The 27,082-nt window shown below is 37.9% G+C and overlaps 1 long non-coding RNA gene across 1 annotated transcript; it reads right to left on the bottom strand.

The window, feature by feature from the left end:
* Nucleotides 1–700: 700 nt before the first annotated feature.
* LOC110390664 lies at nt 701–23,902 on the bottom strand. The gene is made up of 3 exons (XR_002433824.1): nt 23,678–23,902; nt 22,469–22,636; nt 701–1,007 (listed from the first exon to the last, which is right to left on the bottom strand). It is a non-coding gene; the product is annotated as an uncharacterized LOC110390664 (long non-coding RNA).
* Between the last annotated feature and the right edge of the window lie 3,180 nt (nt 23,903–27,082).

The raw sequence follows: 27,082 nt of genomic DNA, 5'->3' as shown, positions 1-27,082 counted from the left end.
CTTAATTGTCTTAAGATCAACTCACAAAAGTTACATTTGTATTGTTGCATGGAGAACATTTCTAAAATTTATTCTAACAGAGATGTGTGTGAATACTTAAGCCACATGTGACATCTGTTGAAAATAAGGACTTATTTTGTCTGAACTGTCCATATTAGCAGATAGAGATCCTTCTTTGGACTAGATCTTAGTTCATAGCCTTGTGCTGCTATGGGATTAATTTCAGAATTTCTGTTTGTTTTTAATTGAAGAAATTATTGCAGCTGATATTTTATGGTCTTTGTGTTCTTCAAGCGGGCAAGCTACAGAAAAGAGATAGAAAAGTTAGAAAGGACTGAAAACAACAGTAATTTTAGATGACGTTAACTACAATTTTCTCCTTTCTGTTTTGAAGAAGGATAATCCTACTCCTGCAGAAGTTACTGGTAGTCTTGCTATGAACTGGAGTTTCTTGTGTTTATCATTGCCAGGCTGTGTCTTTGCTCTCTTGTTTGTGGACACGTTTGAGCTGTATCACTGTCTCCTGCTAGAAAACACTGTCGTGACAATGCACAGACAAGCCGTCAGACTTCATGTTCCCATCTCTTGCTGTGACTCTTCTTTCCTAGGATATTCTTTGGGCTGCTGGATCATCCTTCACCTGGCTTTATCCAGGAGGCAAAACGAATGCTTGCACACACAGAGATGAATAGATAGATACCTAGTTTAGCTGTTGATTCCTGCTGTTTTGTTCTGTTTGAGGGTACCTGCTTCCAGTGGTGAAACAGTAGAGCAGGAAGAAGTGGGGAGCTAGCAAGTGGATTAGTACAGCAGAAGAGGGGAGCAGTGTAGAGGTCTTGATTGGTAGAATTCAGATTAGCCAGGTTTCAGTGATGGTGAGTGACTCAAATAAGATGTTCCAGCCACTCACTCCAGTCTGTACTTTCCTGATTACCTCTGCAACTTCTTTCACTTTGTACTGTAGCTCTTTATCTTCTCTGTGATTCTCCTACATGTTGCGCACAAGTCTGCAAAGCAAGAAAGAGGCCCCAAAGGAAGCTGTCATTTGAGCATGTCAACAGTGAAAGAAGCAAGACTAAAAGGTAACACATCCAAAACACATCAATAAATCTAACTCAACAAGAAGTCTTTCTGCTCCCCTTCCACCCTTCCAAATATCCAGTGCAACTCTATGAATTAAAAAATGATCCTTGAAACCCTGAGAATGCAATTGTTTATTGGGAATACACATTCTCACGGCTAGTCTGAGTTCCTGTCTCTCAAAGCTACTGTTTTCTCAGCACTTCTACTGTCATGAACAACTAGCACAAGAAAAACTGCTCCCCTTCCCCACACAGAAAAGAAGGCAATTATTTCTGGGCTGATGAGGTGGTCAACAAAAGATGTTCCTATGTATTTACTGCATACGTAATTGTCCTGGTTTCAGAGTTGATTTTCTTTGTAGTATCTGGTGTGATGCTATGTTTTGGCCTTGAGAAAAAAACAATGGTGATATCACACCAGCGTTTCAGTTGATGCTGAGCAGTGCAGTACAGAGCCAAGGACTTTTCAGTTTCTCAGCTTCTCATACTGTCCTGCCAGCAAGGGGGCTGGGGGGACACAAGGAGCTGAGAAAGGATAGCTGACCTAAAAAAAACCCTATAAAACAAAGGGGAGCTGTCTGGGGGGCAGGAGCTGCTCAGAGACTATCTGGGAACTGGTCAGGGGTGGTGAGCAATTGCATTATGCATCACTTGCTTTGAAAATATATATACGTATTTCCATGGAAGCTACTACAAAGAGCACAATAACGCTATTTGCTAGAGCAAATTCTCAGCTATAAAACACTATCTTTCAGCATAGTCACCACCATTAGCTATGCATTTTTGCCAGCGATGAACAGCAGCCTGCATGCCACAGTCATGAAAATCTTCATGGCTGTCCAGAATATGACTTGTTTTTCACATTTCTGTCATCACTGCTGATATGACACCCCCCACCTCCTCATTGTGCTAACAAATGTTTAGTCTGCATAAACATTTAGAAAGTGTTGATGAATGTCAATGAGAGCAGCTTTTTTCACATGGAAGAATTCAATGATATACCTTTGCTTCATATACAATTCGATGTCAGAATCTATTTTGTCAGACTGCTACTCTGCTTCCATCTGTCATACAGCAACAAAATGTAATGGCATGTTGGTGGGAAGGTTCACCTTCTACTGCCATACCATCAGCATCCACCTTATGTTGGTCACAGACCAACATAATAAAATAGGAGGCAATATTTTCAGAGCAGCCCTCATGTACATATGTATATATTTATATGTAATTGCTATTATTACTATTATTATTCTCTTCCTTTTCTGCCTTAGTAAATTGTTTTTATTTCAACCTATGCATTCAACTTTCTTTCTGATTCTCTCCCACATCCTCCTGGGAGGCAAATGAGAGAATTACTGTGTAGTTCTTAGCTGCCTGCTGGATTATACTGCAGTAAACTTTAGATTGATTTCTTTTCTGTGATTCAAATGAAAAATTTCAAAGTAGTTTGTTATACATCCTTGCTGATCTCTTCATGTCTGACAAACCAGCTAAACATATGTCATCATTTGGCCTCCAAGGCAAACTCCAACACATTGTACTTTACTGCAAATATTAATGCCCAGGAACGTTATTAAGAGAATCAGTAAACCTGCCTGAGTGCTCATTCTTTTATTAAATTATATTTCAAGTACTAAACGTAATTTATAGAATCTTTTTTTGTCAAAGTGAGCAGTGTGTTCCCATTGTAACTGTAATTTTTCTAACTAGATTTCTCACATTTTTAAAGGAAGAGAGTTTGTTCTGAATATTCTGAGCTAGTATTCTGTAGTGTAGGTAGTCACACTGAGCTCAGTTCTCTACTGCTGATAAATAAATAGAAAGAAGTATTTGAAAATGTGATGGTTTCCTCTATATTTATGTCAATGTATCTGACAGTAAAAATTGACCTATACAGCAACAGATTACTGCTGCTGTTCATCATATAGACTGGACAAAGTGACTTTATCAGAAGTTATGCAACACAGAGCACTGCAGGATCCCTCAAAAGGCAAGGTGACATGTAAAAGCTAATGAGATCTAGAGTAGGGGTTTTTACCATTTTACTTACTTTTTCTAGCTCCCCAAAGAAAAATTATCAACAAAGCCAGCAAAGACAACTGAATGTTTCAGGGAGTAAGTATCCTTCTGAAAAAGTACATTCATCATCTTTTAGTCTTGTAGTCACCCCTAAGGAGACCCTTGCTTCTTGTTATATTCTTCTGGTTCCTGAGATACTGTGAACAAGATTTCCAGTAAGTAGTGGCTTCAAATTGAGATAAATCAGTTCTATTGAGAGCTCCTATTGAGATAAATCAGTTTCTCTTCCCAGCTGAACTCTCACTCCTGTGACTTCACCAGTTCACACAGTCACAGCCATCCTATAACATGCTTACAAATAGACTAGACAGGGAAGCAAGACTTCCACACTGGAGTAGAAGAAGCCTTTTCAGCTTTAGATCTTACCTGGAGTACTACTTTTAGACTGATCAAAAGTTACTGGCAGTCTGAAGACTGGTTTGTCTGGTTTCTGTGAAATTAATTAGCAACTTCCAATCAGTTCCACCTGAACAGATACAGTTTCTTTCTACCCACTCTCATGGATGGCCTTGATTGGAGAAATCAGAAGAATGATTGTTGTCTACGACAACGTACTAAGGCTTCCCTTCCGTCCGCACCTCCGCGTGCAGGGGCATACGGGACACATACACGGTATGTAGCGCCGAAATGCCAAATTAATGCTGCGCAACAAGGCTACTTATACCCGTACACGCGACCGCCCCCTGTACCCGTGACCCCTCCTGCTCCTCGCAGATGCTCGCAGGCACCACCTGCTGTGACTCCCCGATTCCTCCCTTGGTGCTCGCAGGCACCACCCATCCCATTTAACCCCGCAAATGATGAAACTTCTTATTTAAAACTACCTACTGGGATGTGTGTAATAAGGTCATAATCTGAGTATTAGGCTCAGCTGCGACAAAGCTGTCTTTGTCTTTACAGGACAAATTTACTAAAGAGATTGAAATGGTAAAAAGATTTATGTGGAGGATGATGAGAGGAGGGAGATACACTCAAGGTATCTAAGATGATCTCTTTGAAACGCAAGAACAAAAATTGGGCTTGCTAGAGAACTGGTCTGCCTAGATCACATCTATTCTGTAGACTGGTGGGGCCATTTATCACTCCTGATTTTGCATCTTTTGTCAATAGCATGTTAATAAAACATCAATTTTTAAAAAATAGACATCAAAAGAAACCAGATATTAATGAAAAACAAGGTTCTCTGTTATCCATAGCAGAGACAAGCAAGGTAAAGTACTTTACGGAAGTCTGGGTTTTAGTGGGAAGGATGGATTATATTTTGCTGCTTTAGATTGTTGGCTGCTCTGCTGCCCACAAATTACTTGTAGGTGGGGAGTGTCAGAGAGTCTGGAATGACAATGTGGTGTCTTACTTTGCTTTGTATTTAAGTCTAAATATGTAAAATAATTTATCTTCCATGGTATTTTTTCCCACTGAGAGAACAAATATTTAAAGTTACGAAATAGACTAAATAGTGTCATCTCAGACTGAAAAATCATGGTAGTTCATAATTTTTAAAACGAAACACAAAACACTCCTAAAAGCCTCAGTCAATTTCAGTCACATCTAGGAACAATGATAGCCAACAACAACAGATCACTCCTAGTGTGAGACCATTTTATGTCCTCTTTTGGGATGCATCAAAGATTGATGACCAAGTTGTGATCCTTTCCACCTCCCTTCTTGAGAGGGTAATATTCTTACCAGTAGCCATCTATCAGGGTTCTAAAAAATGTGAATCATATAATTATGTCTTAAATATTATAGCAGCTTCCTATGCTATTAAACAGTCTGACTCCTAAGCAACTGGTAGTGACCTTGACACCTTAAATACCTCATGACAGGCAGTTAGGCATTTGGTTCATGCTGAGCTCTCCATTGTCGGGTTTCTTCTCTTTGAAAACATCAGACCAGTGGCATTACCCCTGCCTTCAGCTTTCCTTACGGAGTGGGAATCCTTATTTTTTTAACAAGTAGACTATGTTTTTAATAGTAGTAGTACAGGAATACTTCTGTAAGAGCACTATTAATGGTAACAAGTAGTCCTGCATAATTTCAATATTACAGGAGATATAGAGTTTATGTTCTTATGATAATGAGAAAATGCGGAGCTCTCTTATTTACTTTCCAGTGTCATGGTGTACTTACAGCTTATTCAGTGACACATCCCATATATTCTGAAGGAAAATGAGATAGAACTTAGGATCAGAAACCTTTTACTGAACCACTGGGTTTTGTTCCATTCTTGTCTCAAACACATGCAAGTATCGACAGTTAGCAAGCCATCAAAGATTTAAAGATATAGCTTAAAGAATCACTGAAATATTTGTTTCAACAGCTTCAGAGTTTATTTGATGCTTTCATACTTTCTGGTACTGGAACTGGGTGGGAGTGTTTATTGGAATAAACTTTCTCAGGAGGGCAGAGTCAAACTTTCTATAGATACCCTGGAAAATACTCTAATTGTCTTCTTCAAAGTAGATTGGACTGAAGAACAAGGCAGTGGCAGAAGGCTGTAATCCAAACCATTCTAAATACCTCCTTTCTAAAGGAGGTATATTTCTTCAGCATTCTTTGAACTCTGTTGTGACCGAGTTAGTGACAAGTGTCTATCTACAAAATTAAAGAATTTCAGTTTAAATTTACTTTTTATTTGACAAAAATGTCACTTTCAAGAAAAAAGCATTTCTTCCACCTCAGCACAGGAAACCGACTAGAAGTAAGCATTACAGAATTAACTTACATTGATATTATACGAGCTTCTTCAGCTTTATTAGTAGTTAGCAACAGTACACGCATACTCCTGAAGTTGGTTGGTGAAAATCCATATCTACAGTGATTTTCATGTGGAGTTGTTTAATAGCAAAGTCCATTCCTGACAGATCTACTGGCTGAAACAAATATACTTGTTTCTGTCTCTTATTAGAAGACATAGAAGACAACAACAAACACTGTAATTCCACACAAGGTTAAACAGGCAGCTACTTCTTTTCCATTTCTGTATTCCAGTGCAATCACTAAATATGATGAAGTACTTGTGATATCTTGGCTACAAAACTTTTACTCATTAATGATACATGGAGCCATTCAAAGGTTTTTTGATATACTTTTTTATGATTATGTTTTGATGATTACCAAACACTAAAACATTTTCTTGAAGGAGATATACTTAATATGATTTTATAATTCTTGCCCCTATTATGTGTCCTCTTTTTGACTGTGGAGTGGTCATGCATGACCAGGCAGATTTGCTTCTTAAATACATCCTGCACTTGTAATGACATTGATTTTGTGTTATTTCAGTAACGTGGTAAGGTTTAAAAAGAGCAAGAGAATTGGAGAGAGGGTTATCCTCATCTTCAGTTCAACTGCTGAACAGAAGATCAAGTCCATACATGAGCATATATAAAATCCACGAAACTCAATAAATAGGCTATGTCCTTAAAGTATTATAGTCTACTGTAGCCAGAGAATAAACACAGCACAAGGCAGGAGATCAAGTTTCTGTTTGGGGCATATTATGGAAAACTATGGTACATTCTATTCTTTTCTGTAGTAGCTCACGCAGACAAGAGAAGTGAATGTCTTTAGAGAAACTTCCGGACAGTTTATTACTTGACTGATTAAGTAATTGTTTTTTCCTTATCTACTTCAATCTCTTCTTGTCTTCTACTCCACTCTGCAATTTTCGAAATGGCATCCTGAACCACCTTCTAAACAAAAGCCTACCTCTGATTAAAATGCAGCAAACATTGGCAAGATCACTGCAAAACCAAAAGTCCTGTAAAGTATTCCAGGCACTGTTGCCCAGTTCATCTTGTTTGCTTAGAAGGTGGTGCAAACCCTTGCAAGCTTTTCATCAGGTACAATCGGAAGGAAAATAATTTGCACAAAATCTGAGTAGGTACATATAGTCACCCAGTCATTTTCACACTAGACTGACTCAGCCTGGTCTGTAAAGTCTGTGTATAAGCATAAACAAGTTGCAGACTTATTAACAGTCTAGTCTAAAATCTTTATCTAAAGTAAATGTTGTTTTCTTCTTTCAAAATGGCTTCATCTTTTTCCTGTTCATTATGAAATATGAATTTCAGAGGAGATGAAGACATTTCAAGGTAAGCCTTTGATCTAAAGAGCAGCCCTAAAAGACATATAGTCCCCCAAACTTTGAGTAGAATTTGCAGAATTTGACATTTATTTTCTTGTTTATTTGTGAGTTGTTGTTGTTTGTTTTGTTTTGTTTTCTACTAAGTCAAACTTCCGAAGTCAGCTTTCTTTTCTGCTAATCTGCAGCTGCTTAACTGATTATCCATCATCTTTATTATAGTGTCATTTCTGTACATCATTCTCTTACACTAATTAGGAGCAGACCAAGTGGGAAATAAATTGCTCCACAGGGATGAGGTCTGTTTCTGAAAAATGATATGGTGAATCAGAGTGGAATTCAAAGCAAGATATTGTGCTTGTTTGCACATGTTGAACTAGAATCTTTTATCTGTAGAATAGGTTGTATCTCTTTGTTGCGGTAATTTATGGCCATAATCTAACAATGTTCTTTGAAAAGTATTTAAGCAGTGAAGTAGTCCTATCAGTTCCACCACTGTCATTAAGCTGCATAAAGCCAAGAACCCACCATAGTACAATGATGAACTGGGGCCTAACAGCTTGAAAATAAATGTTGGTCCATGAGCACAAGACTGATGAAGTCTAGTTTCTCATGAATATTCTTCATGCTCTGTATTCTCAAATTACCACATCCTCACTATCCTGATTTTTTTTTGCTCATATGTGACAGTAATCTCTTCTACCTAGCCCACTCCTCATGCTCCCATGACATTTTAAGACCTTTTCAACACCTACTAAATTCTGGTAGACAAAAATAACCAAATAAAAAAACAAACAACAACAACAACAAAAGCATAAACAGACAACCGATTTAAAAAATTGGTTTCTTTAGATTGTGGTTTACCATTGGGACTACCGCTGGCTATCTGGTGTTTTGGTAGGTTTTAGATAATATTAATAAGAAGTAATAGCTTAATTTACACAAACTAAAATGTAAGTTTTCTTTCTGTTCTGTCTTCAACTGTCCATTGCCACTAAATACAACAGTAATGTTTCCAGCAAGTCTCTGTTGTCTAAATCAAGCACAGTATGTATAAATTTCCAGAAGGAGTTGGAGTTTTCACATGTTTATCAAACTTGTGACTTCAGAAGCGTAGCACTGCATTTACAGGAAATTCTCAATCATATTAGTTAACAAAAGTATGTAATTATATAATAATTATATATTCCTGATTTATGTACTTATAAATACTCAAATACACACAAAAAAAATACATAATCAAATGTATTATGCAACAGTGCTAAAAGGCATGTTTCACTTTTGAATTAATTATATATGTTTTGTCACTCACTACTAATGACAAACTTTTGAAGTATTCTTGTCACACACCAAGATCTTAATTTTTCAGAAATTACTCAGTGTTATATGCTGGTCTTGGATTAATTTAAGTCCACCAGACATTTGTAATTTGGATCCAGTTCAGCAGTTTAGTCCTTAAAAGCTGGATGCATCAGATGTGATATCACTATGATGTTCTCACTTACTTGCAAGGCTATGTGTCTTAGTTTCAGCTGGGATTAATTGTTTTCTTCAGAATGTCTGGTATGATGCTATTTCTTTTGTTCTTGGAGAAAAACAATGTTGATAACACACCAATGTTTATAGTCGCCTGCTAATCAATGCTGTACAGAGCCAAGGCCATTCACAGCAAAGGGCCCAAGGGTCTTGGAGAGAACAGAATTAGGACCACTGACTTAAACTGGTATTTTATACCATATTTTATTTAGTAATTTACTCTAATTCTATTTAGTAATTTCTATTTTCGTATTTTATTTTCTCCCCCATCCCACTCGGAAGCAGGGGAGTGAGCAAAAGACTGTGGTGCTGAGCCACATGCTGGCTTAAACCACAACAGCATGACTTTTAAGTAATTTGCCTAGGATTATTGCAGATAACGAGGAAGATACTGAAAGGGAGAAAAAATGCAGTAATAAAAATATAATACTACTTTTTTGTTCATCTGAAGGCATAGATTTTTCCTTGGAAAGTAGGGATAAATGCAGGTAAGGTCATTTTGGGAACTTGGTTGAAAGCTGTAAGGGAAGATACAACTTTCCATTCAATTCCAGGAGCAAAGTAGGGAAACAGGGTGTGAAGGAAGAAAGACTGATACCACCCTTGTTGAGGGAAAGAGGTTCTTCTTTAATCCTGAAAAATACCATGCCCTGAAGAATCCTGAGTGGTATGACTTAGGCTTTCTTGCAGTGAAAAGAAAGGGATATGCTGTGAAACACAGTGGAAAAAAAAAAAAAGTCTTTTCCCTTCTCTTATTCACATATTTCTGTTTTTCCCTCAAAAAGTGATTCATTTCTAGACATTTCCAAAGCTATCTTATTCCTAACAAATACTAACTTTCAAACAGAACTATGTGATAGCATCTTTTCTACATTTAGTTCCAATATATTCTGTTCTTCAGAGCTACCTAAATATATTAATGAAGCTTAACTTTCGGAAGGAAGCTCAACAAAATTCCCAGGATAGTGGCAGCTCTATTTTATAGCTTTGTTGATATTTTTCTTTCTAGTACAATAGCACTCAGTCCAGATTTCATGAATCTATTACATCCTTTTCTGAGGACTGCGCCAGTTCAGCGCATCTCATTCTCCTGGTTAGTCTGTCATCTGTGGAGGATGTGTCTTTATTAGTAGTACGAATATTGTCTGACTAGCAACAGGACACTCTTGTTCAATTCTCCTTTCTATTCCGTTCTCTAATTCTCACCAAGTGTCTCTCCTGAATGGGAGAGAGTCCTTGTGCTGCAGTTGTCAAAAAGCCTGCAAATGCTGCTTGTGGTTTCTCTAATGTGGACATCAGCCCCATGTGGTTTGGCCTGAGACCTGTGCTGACAGTAAAGCTCAGCCATTTCCTTTCCTTTTAAAGCATACTTGTGCACGCATGTGTGCATGTGTGTCTGTGAAATATTGTACTTTTTCCTTTTATTGGTATTTTTTTCACCTGCTGCCAGATAAACAACATGGAATAAAATTCTGCTTTGTGCCAGACATAATTCTGAGTTTATTACCTTGCCATTCTTTTACACTTGATAGAACTTGACAGGCAAGCAGACAAGCACCTAAATTAACTTAGCTCCTAAGCAGCACTTAGACAAGCCAAAAATAACACAGAGATAAATTGGAGGAGTAGAAGATGGCAGTGGAGTAAAAAAGGCAGGTCGGGGAGAGCATGAGAGAAGGAAAAAAAAGTGAACTTTGGACTGGAGAAGTTTTTAAAAAATAGTAATTCAAAGCATAACAACATGACAGAAGGCTTCCAGAAAAACTTCATCTGTGCAAGGACATACACAGTGGGAAAAATTCTGATGCACATTCGTCTCTGGGACAACATGGATTTAAATGCAAGACAACTTAGTAAATGGAAATGAATGCAATGACCTCAACTCAGATCGCAAGACTGTAGAAGTTCACCAAGTTATGAAGTTACTGCTGAATTAGGCATGCTTGGCAGCATGAGTACTTGGGAGAGGCCCCAGGATTAGCAAGTTTGAGGATTTCATTTCATTTCAAAGGAGGGTGGTCTTTCAATTTCAAGGTCAGCAGCAGGACAACATAGTAGGTGTAGAGGTGAGAATGGAAGCACACAATTTGGCTGACTGTCATGGCCTCTGGATAACTAGAGATGTAACTTTCCATGTCTCACACTCCTTAAATCTTTCCTCACAGACCAAGTCACCAAAAAAATAAAAAATAAAAAAAAATAGATGGAGGAAAATCTTCCTAGGTGGAGGAAGGAGCATAATAGAAAGGTTATGACATTCTTCCTCATCAGCCGTCCTGTCTCAATAGACACTCAACACTGTCTCAACATTGTCTGTAATACAATGGTGTTTCTTTTGTTTTTATTTTTTGTTCAAAATTGAAACTGTAATAGATAACATGTCAAACTGGAAGTGTGGGCAGATGATTCACCGAGTACTGGTTTGGCTTGTAAAGAACAGTGAGTTTTGTCTGGAGCAAATGTGTACATATGTACACATACTTGGAACTACTGATCCATCACATTTATTTAGATTGATCTTTATGACTTCATCACATGCCCTGTCATGGTAAGAGAAAGTAAAATCAGTGAAGTGAGTCAAAATCAGTTGAGCAGAGATAGCTATTGGGTGCACGCATTTCCATTTAAAATAGAGAGAAAGAAAAGCTTGTCATGTGGATCAGAAGCAAAACATTCCCAAACTCACAGAGATTTGACAAACAAGTTCAGGCTCTGTGTGTGTGTTTGCATTTGCAGGAATTGTATAAAGTACTGAGACTTTAAACGTTTTCTCAAGAGAAGTAAATATTTAAAGTTATACTTAAATATCCTAAGTAATTATCCATGTTCCTCTAAAAAACTGCTCTATGGGGTATCTCATGACTGTATTTTTCTGATATATAGTAGCTCTACAGAGAGGTACCTCATGCTGATAATCTGCTTCTGAATCTGCCAGTGAGCTGAAAGTTGGAGCACCACTGCTACAGCAACAGCATGTCCAGCTACAAATGTCTGTGTTACCCTGAGTTTAAGCAGAGGACACACAGGTAGGCAAAAATACCTATGGTGAGGCTCATGAAAAAACTAAGTGGCCCAGATGCTATCAAACCTGCTTCATCTGTACTGGTGGCAAATCAGGCATTTTAACATACATAGAGGCAAAGATTTTATCGGTGGGATGTATAGTAGTTGATCTTTGTTACTTGCCTAATTGTGGAAGCATTTTTAAAAGATTTCATTGTGCTATATCAGTGTGTCGTGGCCCTTGAACTGTAAAAAGTGCATTAGTATAAGCACAGAACTTATAATAAATTAGATTGGAATATGTAAAATTTTCCTAAAGAATAATTTAATTTTGCATAAGCAGGAGTTGGACTTGATGATCCTTCTGGGTCCCTTCCAACTCAGGATATTTTATAATTCTGAAATTCTATGATAAATCGCATTTTATAGCTATTTTCACTTCCTTATTCTTCCTTCATTCCCTGTCACAGAAATATAAAAAGGAAAATCAATGACTAACTCTGCAAAGCTCTTTGCAAATTGGTTTAGTGTACTGAAGCCCCGGAGAGCCATCCTTGTTATAGTACACTACTGCTGGGATGTTGAAGGTAATCCATCTTATTTTCTTGCTTATCTACTGTCCCCCCATTCACATAGCACAGTTGTGTCTCAGAAATATGTTTCCAACTGGTATTACATGGTTATTTCCTATTTTAAGAATAAGGCTCACAGTATATCCCTTTCTAATCCCTGAATGTGACTTTGAATGTGTCGAACAAATGATTGTCCATCAAGAGAATTTGTCCCATTTTCTGCTAATAAAGTTCAAAGAATGCTTGGGCAGGACTCTGATAGTTTAATTGGTACAATGTAACTATGGTACTATTGGTACTATGTAGTGCAGATAGAATCATTTAGTGCTTGTAATGGAATTATTGAATATCTGAGTTTTGATTTAAAGAGCTCTAGATGTATAAATACAGAAGAATTTGGGGTATTTTCAATATCACTGAGTGAAAACTTTTGATAGTGCAGCAGATTTGGAGGGCTTTCCTTTACTTTTTGATAGCAAAATAGTTAATGCATTCAGGTAGGTATGAGAGAGGCATCAGAAAATTACCTGCACTTCAGACGATTAACTGCTTGTATCCTAGTTTAGAAAAAACAGTTGATAATTCTTTATATATAATACAGAATACTTTAATAATGTTGCCTCTTTATTTTCTGTGTGCAAACCATTTTATGGAAATAAAACTGTATGGTAGTGGTGTGTTCAATTCCTAAAATAAAACAAAAGAATATCTAGTTCTCCTTATCACCAGTACTCACCTGCCTCTTCTCAAGCTGTCAAATGCTTACATGAGCACAGAAAAATAAAGTCTCTTCCTAGTATTAATTTAAGGGCTGAATAGATTGAAAATGCAGCTTTAGGGCATAATTTCTGGCCAAGACAGCAGGTGAAGAAACCTCACTTATTCATTGTGATATTTCCTAATTCGTTATTTTTTTCTTTCTGAGAAAGATTTAAAGTAAACAACAACTCTTTTCAGTGACTACTGCTTAGTGAGACTGATGCAGCCATTATTTTGTCGTAATATTTTTGTCAGTAATTGCAAGACAGAAAAAAATACTTGTAAGGTGATGATTGACTGATATTGAGCTTTGCTAGCTTAAGAGCTGGGGAGGGAGCCAGCCATCCAGTTGCTCACAGAGAGTTTGGCCATGCAGACAGCCTAATCTTAAAGTGCTCTATCAAGATAAGCCACACCACATAGAACTTCAGTGATTGTTTATGTATATCCAAGTTTCTGCAACTGCTTGTTGGGAAACCTGAGATCCTTCTAGACATAGTTTTACTTATTGAATTGTAGGACTCAAAATGTTCTTGTCACAGTAGAAATAGGAAGACATTCTCCTTGCCCTCCTTATACCTGCCATCTGCATCTATTCATGCCTGGTGTAAAGTTCCTAGGAAGTGACTCAGTATGAAGGGAGGTTGAATGAGCCCTCACAAAGAAACCAATATGGACAGAAACAAGTGATAATGAATTTGATTTTTACTTTTACTGATTTCAGCTATTAAAATATTAAAGTGTTTTAAGAAGTGGGTTAAACTAAATTAAAATCAATTCAATCAGATACAGCATTCTAGACTAGTGTTTCTGCTGCCCACCTTGATAAAACTTTTGCCCCATGCTTTGCAGCCATTTGAGCTAGGTCATGAAAACTACCGACTCCTTAACTAGGACAGAGTACCATCTTCTTAGTCCTGGTTTCATCTCAAGTATTCTCAGATTCAGTATTCAGATTGCTGCAGTCCACTTTTAGGGAGAATTTCCCCCCATCATACATATCTGTAGGAGAATATCTAGTTTTCCTTCTTGCCAGTACTCACCTGCCTCTTCTCAAGCTGCCAAATACTTACATGAGCACAGAAAAATAAAGTCTCTACACAGTTTTAATTTAAATTGTTGCAGATATCTGACAACTAGAACAACCTGCCTAGCCAAAGCTATAGAATAGACAAGAAGAATATTATGAGGTAGCTAAAGCATTTGCTATTTTCTCTTCTGCTTTTTTCCAGCCACAGCTGGCTTAAATTTTGAGCTCAAGATGCAGTCAACTAGCATAGCAAGCAAATGATTCCCACAAGTTAGATGGAAAATAGCAGAATTTATCAGATACATGAGGATATTTCCATGAATTTACAAGAGCTTTCCTCCATATACTGACTTTTTCTCTATATGAATATAAACATGCAACAATTGCAGCTTGGGACACAAAAGGCTTTTCTCACATAAATCATGAGTCAGAGCTAGAGTGGATCATTCAGGAAACCTGGATATCACAGAGATTCGAAATTTTTCTTGACTGCTTTTATTACTTCTGAAGCCAAGTGTTTGTAGTTAGAGAAGTCTCGAACCTATGTAAAGTTTCATTTTGTAATTCCACTGACTGACTGTTTTTGCCTTTGATCCGACACATTGCATTGTTTGCAAAAGACTAAGTAGAAATCTCTTACTTTTCTGTAACATTGCCAAGTTGAGGGAAAAATGTGATGCAGATAAAGCACTGTTTAGGCAGGAAGAATGAAGCATAATATCTGTATGATTAAAATATATGAGTACATTTTCTCTTATGTGTGAAGATGCAAGAAAGATATCAAATCCAGAATAGTTACAGAAAGAATGAATTTATTATGTGTATGAATATGCTAAAATTTTAAACGTCTTGTGGTGAAAATAAGATATGCAAATAATCTTGACACTTTCTCACATCTTTTACCTTCATTTCCCTCCCCAGATTTTAATTACTTTTTTACTGTAGGGGAGGACATCTGTTTTCTCTTACTCACTTCCATTAGAGTGCCTGAGGAGCTGTGGTGTGCCACTGTCACTTCTGGCAGATGTGAGCTCCTTCATTCCCCACTGATCCTAGCCCAGGAAGACGCTGCAACACAAATCATATAGATGAGGAGAGTGTTTTGTGCTACACTCATTCTTTGCCATCCAGTTTGGCTACTGGTTGAGAAAAGATACTAGGCCGGATACACTAAACTACACTTTTGTACTCTCAGAGATTTTTAAGCTTTCCCAGAAACTCTGGGTTTATTTTGATATTGTATACCGTAAGAAGATACTCATCAGGATATGTTCATGAAATAGGAAATACATGCTTTCTGTTTGTCCCCTGGAACCCTTACTGGGTTATGTCATAACAGCTATAAAAGGGCCAAGAGCAGCATTTCTTCCTTCCTAGCTGAAAGGAGCCTGCAACACAGATAGAGGGATTACAGGGCTCTTGTGTGAGACTCAGACAAGTGGAAGAGCAATAATGTAAGGTACTTAATCCACGTCTCATGCATGTTTGAAAACATCTAAACCACAGAGCCTTTTTTGTGCAGGGTAAGAGATGGATGCTATCCAGTGTTTTTCCATAGCATGGACTGGCTGACAAATATGTCATGGGTAAAGGCTGGATGATGAAACAAGATGATGGATGATGCAGCAATTGCACAACTGCAGCAGAATAGTTTGACTGTGAGAAAGAAAAAGATCATCAGTTTCAATATAGCTCTCCATGATTATAATAAAGCTGTACAAAGAATCAGGCTACCTATTTAAACTGGCTTCATACATTACATATTCCAGTACTTCTGTCCAGAGCAGTCTGCAAATGTCCCTTTAGTGACAGGAATACTTTAACTCCTCACCAGTTCTCCCATCTGAATTGAATACTACTGCTCCACAGTGTAAGCCCTCTAAATAATATTTTCCCTTCTAGTTTTATACTTTCCAAGCTCTGCCAAGCCTTACCTTTCTGCTTCAGCCCCCTTCTTCGTCTATCTCAGAATACACACCCTCAGCCGCCCAGAGCACAGAGAAGATGCTGTCAAAGCTCAGCAATTACTGCTCCTTGCTCCTTCAGACTTTGACACATAGTAACATGTTCTGACCTAGCTGGGAGTGTCCCACTAATCCTAGATATTTTTTAGTCTTTAAATGGAACAAATGTAAGCAGCTGACACATCTCCAGACTACATTAAAATCTGGAGGAGAAAACTCAAAACAATAATAAAGTACGTTTGTTGGAGTTTATTGGATTTTATTAACTCCTTGTGCAAACAGTGTCAGATTCATAAAGAATTGCAGTGATGCATTTGATTCATGGATCTCTGAATAAGATTTTATAAATCCAGGTTAGGGACTTAAGCAGATATAAATAGATAGTGATTAGGATCATGGGAGATTTCTTGTGTTCTTTGCCTTGTCCTGTTAAAAACTTCCTGTACAACTGTAGTAATTTTACTTCAAGCCTAGTTTTTAATACCAATCAGTTTCATAAAATTCTAGAATCAGTTCCAAAAGGGCCCAACTTTCTATCTAACTTTCAAAGCTGGAAACTTCTGAAAGTTTCTATCCAAAATTTGGTCCAGTTCTCTTTTGAGGGGTTTCCCCCTTCTCTCAGCTACAGAATAGGAATATAAACTCTTTATTCTGAGTGATGACACAGAAAAATTGGCAAAGCATTAAGGTACTGTATAAATTGAAGTCATACAAATGCCTAGGAGTAGAGACAGATCACTGAGGCTTGAATCAAAAGAGAGTAGCTTCTTATAATTAGCTGATATGGAGTTAGAATTTTAGCAAGAGTGTTATGTGGCATGACAGGATGATCACAGAGTACTTTAACTCTATTTTCACATACATAAAGGTATGTCATTTTGTTATGTTCTTAAATTTTCTCATTTCTTCAGCTGTGGGAAGAATTCTTAGCACAGCGAAGCCACCACTGAATGTCAACAGTATTGTACTTAAATGGATGTTTTGCTAAGCAAGTGTATGGATTACACAGGGAATTGCTTTGGAAGATGCACTTGTGGAACCAGAAAGCGTTTCTCACCATAGCCATACTTTCTTTTATTTAGAAATCTTTATTTTGACCCATTCTCTGTTTGATCTCTTGTCTGTTTCTGAGACCATCCTCCCATCTGTTTAGAGATGGGAAGTTAGCTTTCTCTGTTTAAATATGAAACCATGTTCACCTCAGACCATTCGTGCTCCCTAACAAATGGTCCTTGTATGAATTATAGCATATTAAAATTCCAAGCTTACTAAGTTGCTTTGTTTGAGCCTGGCTGACTGGCTGCAGTTCCTCAGAACTGTTAATAGTATTGAGAAATCAATAGGGAGGAGATCTTTGAGCTTTCTCACCAGGAAAATCATTTCATAAATGGTATTCAGCTAAAATGTCCAAAGTAGATTCTAGATTTCAAGAAAATGCACTTATCAAAACCAGATAAAACACAGAAGGCAAGTGTTGAATTAGTTCTCCCCAGAAAAACTAAAAAGTATACCTTTACAGATGAGCTGTCTGCAAAGAAGCCTTCAGACAGATTTCTCTTTCTTGCAAATAAATAGAAGTGCTTTTGCTGTTTAGTGACTGCCTGTCTGATTTTCCCTTCGTCCTACATCTGTTTCACAACATCTATGTGCATTGTTTTCAACAATGCAAGTAGGAACTGTACCCCCCCAAAAAAAGAAAATAAAAATCAGAGTCAGTGTAATCTAAGGATCCATGAAACTACTTTATACAGAAATTTCTATCCGTTGTAACTACAGGCTCATGGGTATCCTGGAGGAAGTTTATAAGGTAAACACAATACTGATTAAGCAAAAGTGTCCTCAAACACTACAGCCTGAAATATAGCTCCGTTGTTAATTTACCTACTGTCACTGTAGGAACAGTAATTCTTACTCTGCAACACTACCGAATGCTCTGTGCAAGAGGGAAAGCAAGAATTCCTGCAAGCTTTTAAGATGTTCTAGAATTTTTTTTACTGTTTGTAGAGAGAAAAAGGTGAAGAAAGAGCATTTTAAATATAATTGAAATAGCTTCCCAAGGAAAAATAGCCTTTCAGTGATGTTCGAGACTGCAACTGCTTTTCTAATGTTATACTAATGTAACAGTACTGGAAAATATACCTCAGTGGGAAAAAGGAAAAAGTATGTTTCATCATGAAAGGCGTGGCAGAAGATTTTGTAAATTAAATCATAAATCAGTCAGTTTTAACTTAAATTAGTCTATCCAAAAATACTGTTATTAAAATCTAAGTTTAAAGAAAGTCATAAATCATTGCTTAATCACAGATTTTAGTACTTCAAAATAAAGCACCCTCCTAGTACTGCCCCCCATGCTGGCTTATGAGTGGAGTTAATAGGGAGCTTGCCAAATATTTTTGAAGTAAAAACCATAGATGTATTACTCATTAAGTAAAAAAAATATAAGAGGCTTTGACTATAAATTCTAGCATGGTCTATGTCAATGCTTAATCAGTTTATTTCATACTCACATAGTGGATAGCGTGTATGTTAGCCTGTGGTCCATTTCTGAACATATATAGTAGAACATACCACCTATCTGATAAACATAACTGCTAATTATTGAACAAATTCACTCCAGTGTTTTAATTAAAGCAAAATTTCTTATTTTCATTTGTGAGAGTATGTCAGGTTGCTCAGGGCTCTGTACACAGTATAGGAAATGTGTGGAACAAGTTAAGATGTTGCAGCAGTCAGAAAGTTCTGAGAAATGAAAGCTGATTTCCTTTCCAATTTGCAGCAATGTTGTGTATCACAGACACCAGCCCTGTGTATTCACTTCAATATAAAGCTTACAACCCACATTTCAGAGCAAATCATCTGCACCTGAGTTGGTCTATGGGAACTAACAATGCCTGTCTGCCAGACAACATAAAAAATTCTGTTTCTGAATTCAGCTGGTTCAGAGAGCAGAAAGTCATAGAAACACAGCAGAAAAGGTGATTCCACTGTGTGCCTTTCACTAGTAACAGAGATGAGAGCATTTGGGAGTTTTACTAATCCTCCATGTCAGCTTCTCACTCAAGGAAGGGAGTCAGCCTCAGTTATGCCTTCTGCTCGTCATCCAGAGCACTCAATTTTTAATTGTTTCTCATGATCAGCCAGTATGTAACCTGCTGCTCTGCAAATCCCTGCAGTTTAACCATGGCCATCTCCATCCATTATTCAGTATTCTTAGCACCCTAAAGCCCATACCTCTAGTGGGACAAGGGAAGTGCAAAAAATGGGAGGAACTATGGCTAAAATATGCATCATGGTGCCTATGTTGCTGAGATTTTTCTCAGCATATCATGAAGGACTTCTGCTGGCCTTCCTTGGGGAAACAGTGATTGATCACACTGAGTAAGCTGGCTTTTTCTCCTGTCTTTCTGAGACATGAATGCTGACATGGTCCCCAAAAGCATCCTTCTCTCCAAATCGGAAAGATATGGATTTGATGAGTGGATTGTTCAATGGATGAGGATGTAGTTGTAAGATCATACCCAGAGTGTGGTGGTCAGTGACTCAATGTCCAGATGGAGATCAGTGACAAGTGATGCCCCTCAGACGTCTGTACTAGGACTGATACTCTGTAATATCTTCATCAGTAACAGTGACAGTGGAATCAAGTACGCTCTCATAAAGTTTGAGGATGACACTAAGCAGTGTAATGTGGTCAACACACCTGAGGGACAAGATGCCATCCAGACGGGCTCGAGCAGTGGGCCCAGGAGAATCTCAAGAGTTCTCAAGGTTCAGCAAAGCCAAGTGCAAGGTCTTGCAACTGGATTGCAGAAACCCCCGCTATCAATACAAGCTGGGAGGTAAAAGGATAGAGCACAGTTCTGCTGAAAAGGACCTGGGCTTACTGGTTAATGGTAAGCTCAACATGAGCCAGCAATATGCCCTTGCAACTCAGAAAGCCAACCTTATCTTCATCTGCATCAAAAAGAATCATGGTCAGCAATTCAAGTGAGATGATCCTACCTCTCTGTTTTGTTTTGATAAGACCTCATCTGGACTACTGTGTCCACATGTGGAGTTCTCAGTACAGGAGAGACTTAGACTTGTTGGAGTGCATCCAGAGAAGGACTAAGAAGATGATCAGATGACTGGAGTACCTCCCCTTTGAGGACAAACTGAGAGAACTGGGACTGTTCAGCATGGAGAAGAGAAAGCTCCAGCGGCACCTGTTAGTGGCCTTTCAGTTTCTAAAGGAGGGCTATGAGAAAGAAGAGGACAGACTCGAGAAGGGTCTGTTGTGATAGGAAAATGGTTTCAAACTAAAAGGGGAGATTTAGACTGGGTATATGGAAAATATTTTTTTTACAATAAGGATAGTTAAGCACTGGAACAAGTTGCCTAGAGATGTGGTGGAAGCCCCATCCTTGGAGACATTCAAGGTCAGGCTGGACGGGGCTCTGAGCAACCTGATTTAGCTGTGGATGTCCCTGTTCATTGCAGAGGAGTTGGACTAGAGAAACTTTAAGAGTTCTTTCTAACTATAGAATAAGACTAGCCTTGCGGTTTCTTTATCAAACATTATGATTTACTCCATAAGTAGTAGTCCTCGTTATTGCAAATTTCTTATATCTAGCTATCCATTTTCCTTTGAGAAAGCTCATTAAATCATTAAAATCAGGACAAAATTAAACATTTATAAAATTAAGTCTTTTTACTTTAGGTTTGATATTGAGTGACATTTTGTGGTCTGATATTTGCTGAGGATCCAAAACTTATTTTCAGAGGAAAGTCCAATAAATCCCTTCTGACTTAAACTATTCATCTTCAAAGACCTTCATTGTTCTTACACACTCTGCATTCTCACTAGGCACAGAGCACTGTGGTCAGAACAAGCTCTGTACCTGTGGAGACAACTGCGAAGTTATAGTTTGATTTTGTTTTAATTCTCCTTTTAATATGTATAGTTTTCAGCACACAGGTTCCTCTTGTTTCAGATCTAGGGTTGGATTTTCTTTTAGTCATTAATTATTTTATTCAGTTTTTTCCATTTTTCTTATGCTTTTTCCTCTTTATGATACTGTTGCCTGCTTCAAAGGGAGTTGGATTTCTTTCACAGTATGTTTCAAAAGCTGGCTTTCTTTAATAGTATATTTTTAAATGTTTATCAGCTTTGACTTTTACACTTTATAGTGGTTGAAAAACATTATTTGCTGCTAATGAAAGGCACCAGACCATGACGCCACTGGAGACAGAAACCCTCCCTTTCTGCTTCCCTTAGAGTACCTATTATAATTGTACAGCACAAGGCAATTCTATAAAGTTTTCCATCTTCACAACTACCTCAAATACTTTGTAATTGTCTCTGTGCTAAGAAAAGGATAGTATCTTCTACTTTCATGGAAGGATTGTGTGAAGGTCTTCATTGATTAACAGTCATCCAAAGTCCATACATGCTCTTCAGAGAGGGTATCAGCAACACTCTTTTTCTCAGTGGAAAAGAAGGAACGTAAGTAGGGAAACAGAAGCAATATCCAAATAATTTGTCCAAGGCAGCAAAGAGGAAAACAGTGCCATAGCCATAAAATGCAAATCAAGAGGATTTGTTTTGTCTTTAGTGTTGTCATATGGATATACCAAGTAGAAATAAAGAACTTAATTCTTCTACTATAAAGTACTTTCTACCATCTGTCAACAGTTCTGCAGCTGGTATGCCAGACAAAATGAAAAAACAGTCTCTCATATGGTGTCAGTGTCATCATATATGAAGAACAGCCGGAGCAATCACAAGAGGAAACACAGAACAATGTCATTGTTCCACTTTACCATCACATTTCTTTCACAGAATTAAGGTTGCTTCTTCCTTTCTGAATCTGCACTAGTCATTTTAATCTCCTCTCCTCTCCTCATATCAGACTCTAAATCTCTACATTTTGATTTTGATTTGGCAGTATACTTCAATAGGAGAAATAGCTAGATGAATAGCTTGATCTTTGGGGATACTCAGGTTTGCCTCTTCCATCACAGAAAAGACATACAACTTCAGTGATTCACATAGTAGACACAGAAGACAGGACTAAATGCCCTTTCCATAGTAAATAGCTGTTCCCATTACTCCTTGTGTACTGTGGAAGAAAGCCCCTATTTTCTTTGCTTCAATAAATCCTGAAAGCCTTAACTATAGAGTTCTGAGAATTAAGCTCAGGGAACTCAAGGAGAAAACAGAACAGAGAGCCACAAACTGTGGAACACAGCATGTTTGTATTTGGAGACGTTATTATATCGGCTAACATCCATTGCATCAACTTTGTATGCCATCTCTCAGTAGAAAGACTCTTCCTTTCAGGTGGGTGAGACCACCCAGGTCAATAGGAAATTACCTTGGGATATATGGCCATCTCAGGTGTGCATGCTGAACAGGAGTTTCCCTACTGTTGCTGAAAATTAAATTCATCCTCATAAAAGGGTCTCGAGACAGCAGATCTGGACACCCAAGATGGAGAGACTCCTTTTCCAGGAGTTTCTTAGAACTCTGTTGTATATGCCACCTGTGAGAGTAAAGAGCAGCTGTTAATTTTTTTTTGCCCTCTACGTAAGCAATAAAAACTAGTTTACCTTGAAGCCTCTCTGACTCCCTAACATTGCCAGTGAATCCCATACAATCCTGCATTCTGCCTACTTGAAAGTCAGCGGTGGATTCAAGCATCACCAGGTATTCCAAGTCTGTGTGGTCACCCCATTCATAACTCATAAAAGAGTCAGCAAGAAACCCAAATCTCAGAGGACCATCTCATATTTACTTTGCTCTGTTTGTTTGTTTCTTCTGCCACAACACAAGCAGTAGAGTAGGCAGTCTCAGAGGATACCATTGCCCTTAAGACCAGGTTTTCTAGAAAGGACATTCAACTTCTAGGTTGCCATGAGCCATGTTTTGGAATTAGTTAAGCCCGGATTTTTCTCCCCTCCACTACACCTTCTTTCTTGACATGAAATCTAGTAGAAGAAAATTAAAAGCATCTAAGTTTATTTCTTTAATACATAAAAATAATAAAACTGTGCATAAATAAGAAAGGAAAAGTACTTCCTATAAATTTCTGAAAGCTTCTGAAAATAGTCTCAGGATGCAGCCAAAATTAATACTGTTATGTAGACAAAGTTTCCATGAAAGCATCTGTACCTGAGTGTCTGTACAAGTAAAATTGTGGAAATAACTACAGCCATTTTTCTGGCCAAAATTCTCCTGCATCTCAACAAATGAAGTCCCTTGTTTCTTACTGGGAAGATGGCAGCAACTTTTTTCCCTCTCAAAGCTGATTAGAAAAATGTAAAGTTTTTATTACTGTTGTTTTCTGTTCAGAGCAATAGCCAGCTGCCACCATTTGACTATTCAACGCACAGACTTACAAGCACCGATGGCTTTAGCGCACCTGTCATCCGGCAAGAATTTGCAGCCAAGTGGAGGAAGTGGTGGGATAGATCATTAACTCCAATGGCTCGGACTATGCATATTAGGGTCCAAAAATTGGTGCTAACTTCCCTTCTTTTGTAGTATAATGGATTTCTAATTGAGATAATGTGGGGCAACAAACCTGCTGGGAGGGATTATGCTGGGGTGAAGTAACATCACAACTTGTTGTAGCTTACTTCTAAAGGGTTTTTCTGTCAGTGTCCAAAGACAGATGAGATGCAGCATTAATTGACTAAAGGCACGAGAGGCTGTGGCACCTAGAATATTGAGAAAGATGGTGTGAGGTAGCACAGTACTGAATGTGCTGCTCTAGCAAGTGCTTTGTACTAAAAGAAGCCCTGGCAGAAATGTGTTCTGCATCCACTGTACCCTGAACATCCCCTCCATCTTCTGAACTACCAAATGACTTGAGATCAGATACCACCTGTGGCATACAGCTCTCTCATATGATGGCCTCTTCTTCGAGAGGTGCTAACGGTGTTCCTGCTTCTAGTCTTCTAGTAATCTATATATGAATATCCTGGCAGCTTAGCAAAGCTTAGCTTGTGACTCTGGGACAAAGATGGCTTCAGAGAAAAAAGGGTATAGAAGAAGGAGAAATTGTAGTTTGTAAAGGTTTGTTTGCAGTTCATTTGCAGTTCATTTCTGTGGAGAAATAGAGGTGGGTCATGAACTGCTGTGAGTTCTTGTTGGTGTCACTCTCGTTACTCTTGCTATGTACTGCTCTTTGAAAGACTTCTATTTTGATAACTTCTATTACCAGCAGAGTGATATTTTTCACATCATTTGTATTTAATTTTATAAATATGAGCAAATAAATAAATAAAATACATCCTCAGTCAAATAGAAGCTCTTTCTCCCAACTGCTTTCATTGAAAGTTAAGTAAACAGATGGGTTTCCTGGCATGTCTGAAGTGGATACATGTATCATATTTCAGGCAATTGCTCTCTATATCATCCAGGCAGGGTTCACATCTTTGATGTACAGAAGGCAGCACTTAAGCTAAATCTCTTGGTAGCCCTGACATCACACACAGTTGGCTTAAAATAGAGGCTGGTCTAACTGCTTCCTCTCATACTGTACTGGCTGGATTATACTTGGGAACCCCTCCTCAATTTTTCTATTTATTGTCCAGCACATCTGGCAACATTCATTCTCCAGGAGTAAGGAGCCCCAGCCATGGTGATCAAAGACAATTACTGTTCCTTCCCAGCTGAGTGATCAACATCTCTTTGTGCAATGCTATATTTCTCTTAACCACACAACAAGAAAATCATTCACATAGCACAACAATATCTTTTCAAATCTGAAGATTAGACCTCTGATAGTTTACCTTTAAAAGAGAATGAGGTGGGCTTCAGGGCTTAGACGCACTAAAGTAGCATGCCATGACATGGCATTGCAGGTTTTTGTCTGACATTGGAAAGGTGAACATGGACACTAGTGTTGTTTTCTCACTTGAAGAATTTCCCAGTATATACAACAGCTACCAGGCAGATATCTCACAAATATTTGAACATTTGAAACACGATACAATGGTCAGAAGATGAAGGACGTAATGGGGGGTCACAAAAGTGGACTCTACGTAGAGCATACTATTTAGAAAGAATTAACAAATAAAGATGATTTTTCTATCCTGAGATAGTTTCTGTTTCATTTTTTTTTGGCAACTTATTATTTCTTAGTACAGGAAAGTCAGCCATAAAGGTGGAATGTTTGGGCAATAGAAAGGAGTATTGCTTCTTTGCCTTGTTTTGGCTGCTGGAAAGAGAGAAAAGAGAAGACTGGTCTTCCCCCAAGAGTATTTGAAAAGACTCAAGCATGGAGGGTTGGCAGAGGAGACTGCCAGCAGCAACTCTGCTGTGAAGAAAATAGACTGCATAAACAGACACAGAATCAGGCCTCTGAGGCAATGGAAAGAGAGGGACTGTTCACAGGGACTCAGAGAAGTCTGTGAAGAGTTGCTGCATACCAAGAAATAGGTGCTGGCACATCAAAATGATGCTGTGCTGTGAGCAAGCCTGTGGGAAATGGTCACCTTGCACAATAATCAGGGAGAATTTCTGTCAAAATATCTTATTTTTATTCATTTCAACCTGAAGATCTTTTTTCCATGTATTGAAAGAAGATCCGTACTTATTTAGGTTCTCAGAAATTCCAGCTTGAATTTTTAAATTCCTTCAGGAGTTTTCTGGGGATTCTTTCTTTAAGGAAAATATACAGACAAGTATTCTTCAGATTTCTGAGTGATTCAGGGTTAGGGTTGTCATAACCAGTTTAATCCTAACTTTGGTCAAGTGTAAATCTAAAATAAAAGAATGTGGTATTTTTTACCAGAAGTCTGGAAAGAATAGCTAGCATCCAAAAAGTTTTTGAAGGGGAAGCATATAGCACTGTATATAATTCTATCTCAGTTTTCATTCCTGCTCCTTTTGTTGAAGCTCTGTCAGTCTGACTTGAAAATTTACTTTTATGTTATAATTGTTCAAACATAAGTCTCCAGTGTAGGCCTTTCCTGAAGGTGGTAAAAAAGTGCGTTGCAAATACATGATAGAAGCTGAAAAGTACTTTTATCAAGTTTTTTTGCTAATTTGCAAAATTTGAAAATGGTGTGATCAAAATATATGCTTAATATCTAGAAAAAAAAAAGAAAAGAATGAACAAAACTTTGTTGCCGTTAGCTGGAAAACAGACAAACAAACAAACAAGAAAAACAACATGATATTCCACACAATTTTGTGGCTTTAACAGTAAGATGTTAGACTCAGTATCTTGTCTTTGGTAGTGGACAATAGTATCTGCCTACAAAAACAGTAGAAGAAACAGGTGCATATTTTTCCAAGCATAATCTTTCCTTTGGTATGTTGTCCCATCCTTTGGCAAACATTTCCTGAATGGAGAATGATATTATACTAAATTCATGCCAGAGCTTTCTTCCTCAGACCTTCTTTGTCTACCTCATATCTGCCACAACGCCATTATACTTAAGAAAATGTTACCAAACATGACTGCCTGTTCAGCCCTTCAGATATTGAAGTAATTTAGTAGGAAATGGCAGTATCAGAAATGTGGTGTGAGAAAGCTGACATGCAAATTGGACCTTCAGAAATGCTCTTACCTTAGAGGTATGGCTGCAAACTAATTTCCTAATGCTTTGGTTTATAGTCTTAATCTTAGTTTGCAAATAGGAATCTGAAATGCATTAGCTTGGAAAGCCAATTAAAGGTAATTGTCTGCTGAGCAGAAATATTTATCTGGCAGGTAAACTTGTGACAAGTGTAAAAGATTTCTGGAATATAATAGATTTCAATTTTGTTTGTCTAGTTCCTTTGGAAGTGGGAACTGTGCTTTGAACAGAAGAACTGCAGCTATTGGGCAAGAATAATTCACTTAATGGTGATGAGTGTTTCTGCTTCAGAATATATGGCATTCTTCCGATGTGAAACTGAGAAAATCCTTTCAGGGGGAAAGAAGAGAAAAAGGCCAATTTCTTATTTAGTTTCCTCCTATTACCACACATGGCCT

The sequence above is a fragment of the Numida meleagris genome, unplaced genomic scaffold, assembly GCF_002078875.1.
Source record: "Numida meleagris isolate 19003 breed g44 Domestic line unplaced genomic scaffold, NumMel1.0 unplaced_Scaffold165, whole genome shotgun sequence".
Taxonomy (NCBI): Eukaryota; Metazoa; Chordata; class Aves; order Galliformes; family Numididae; genus Numida; species Numida meleagris.
Note: the sequence above shows the minus strand (reverse complement) of the source record. Positions and strands in the feature narration are given on the sequence as shown.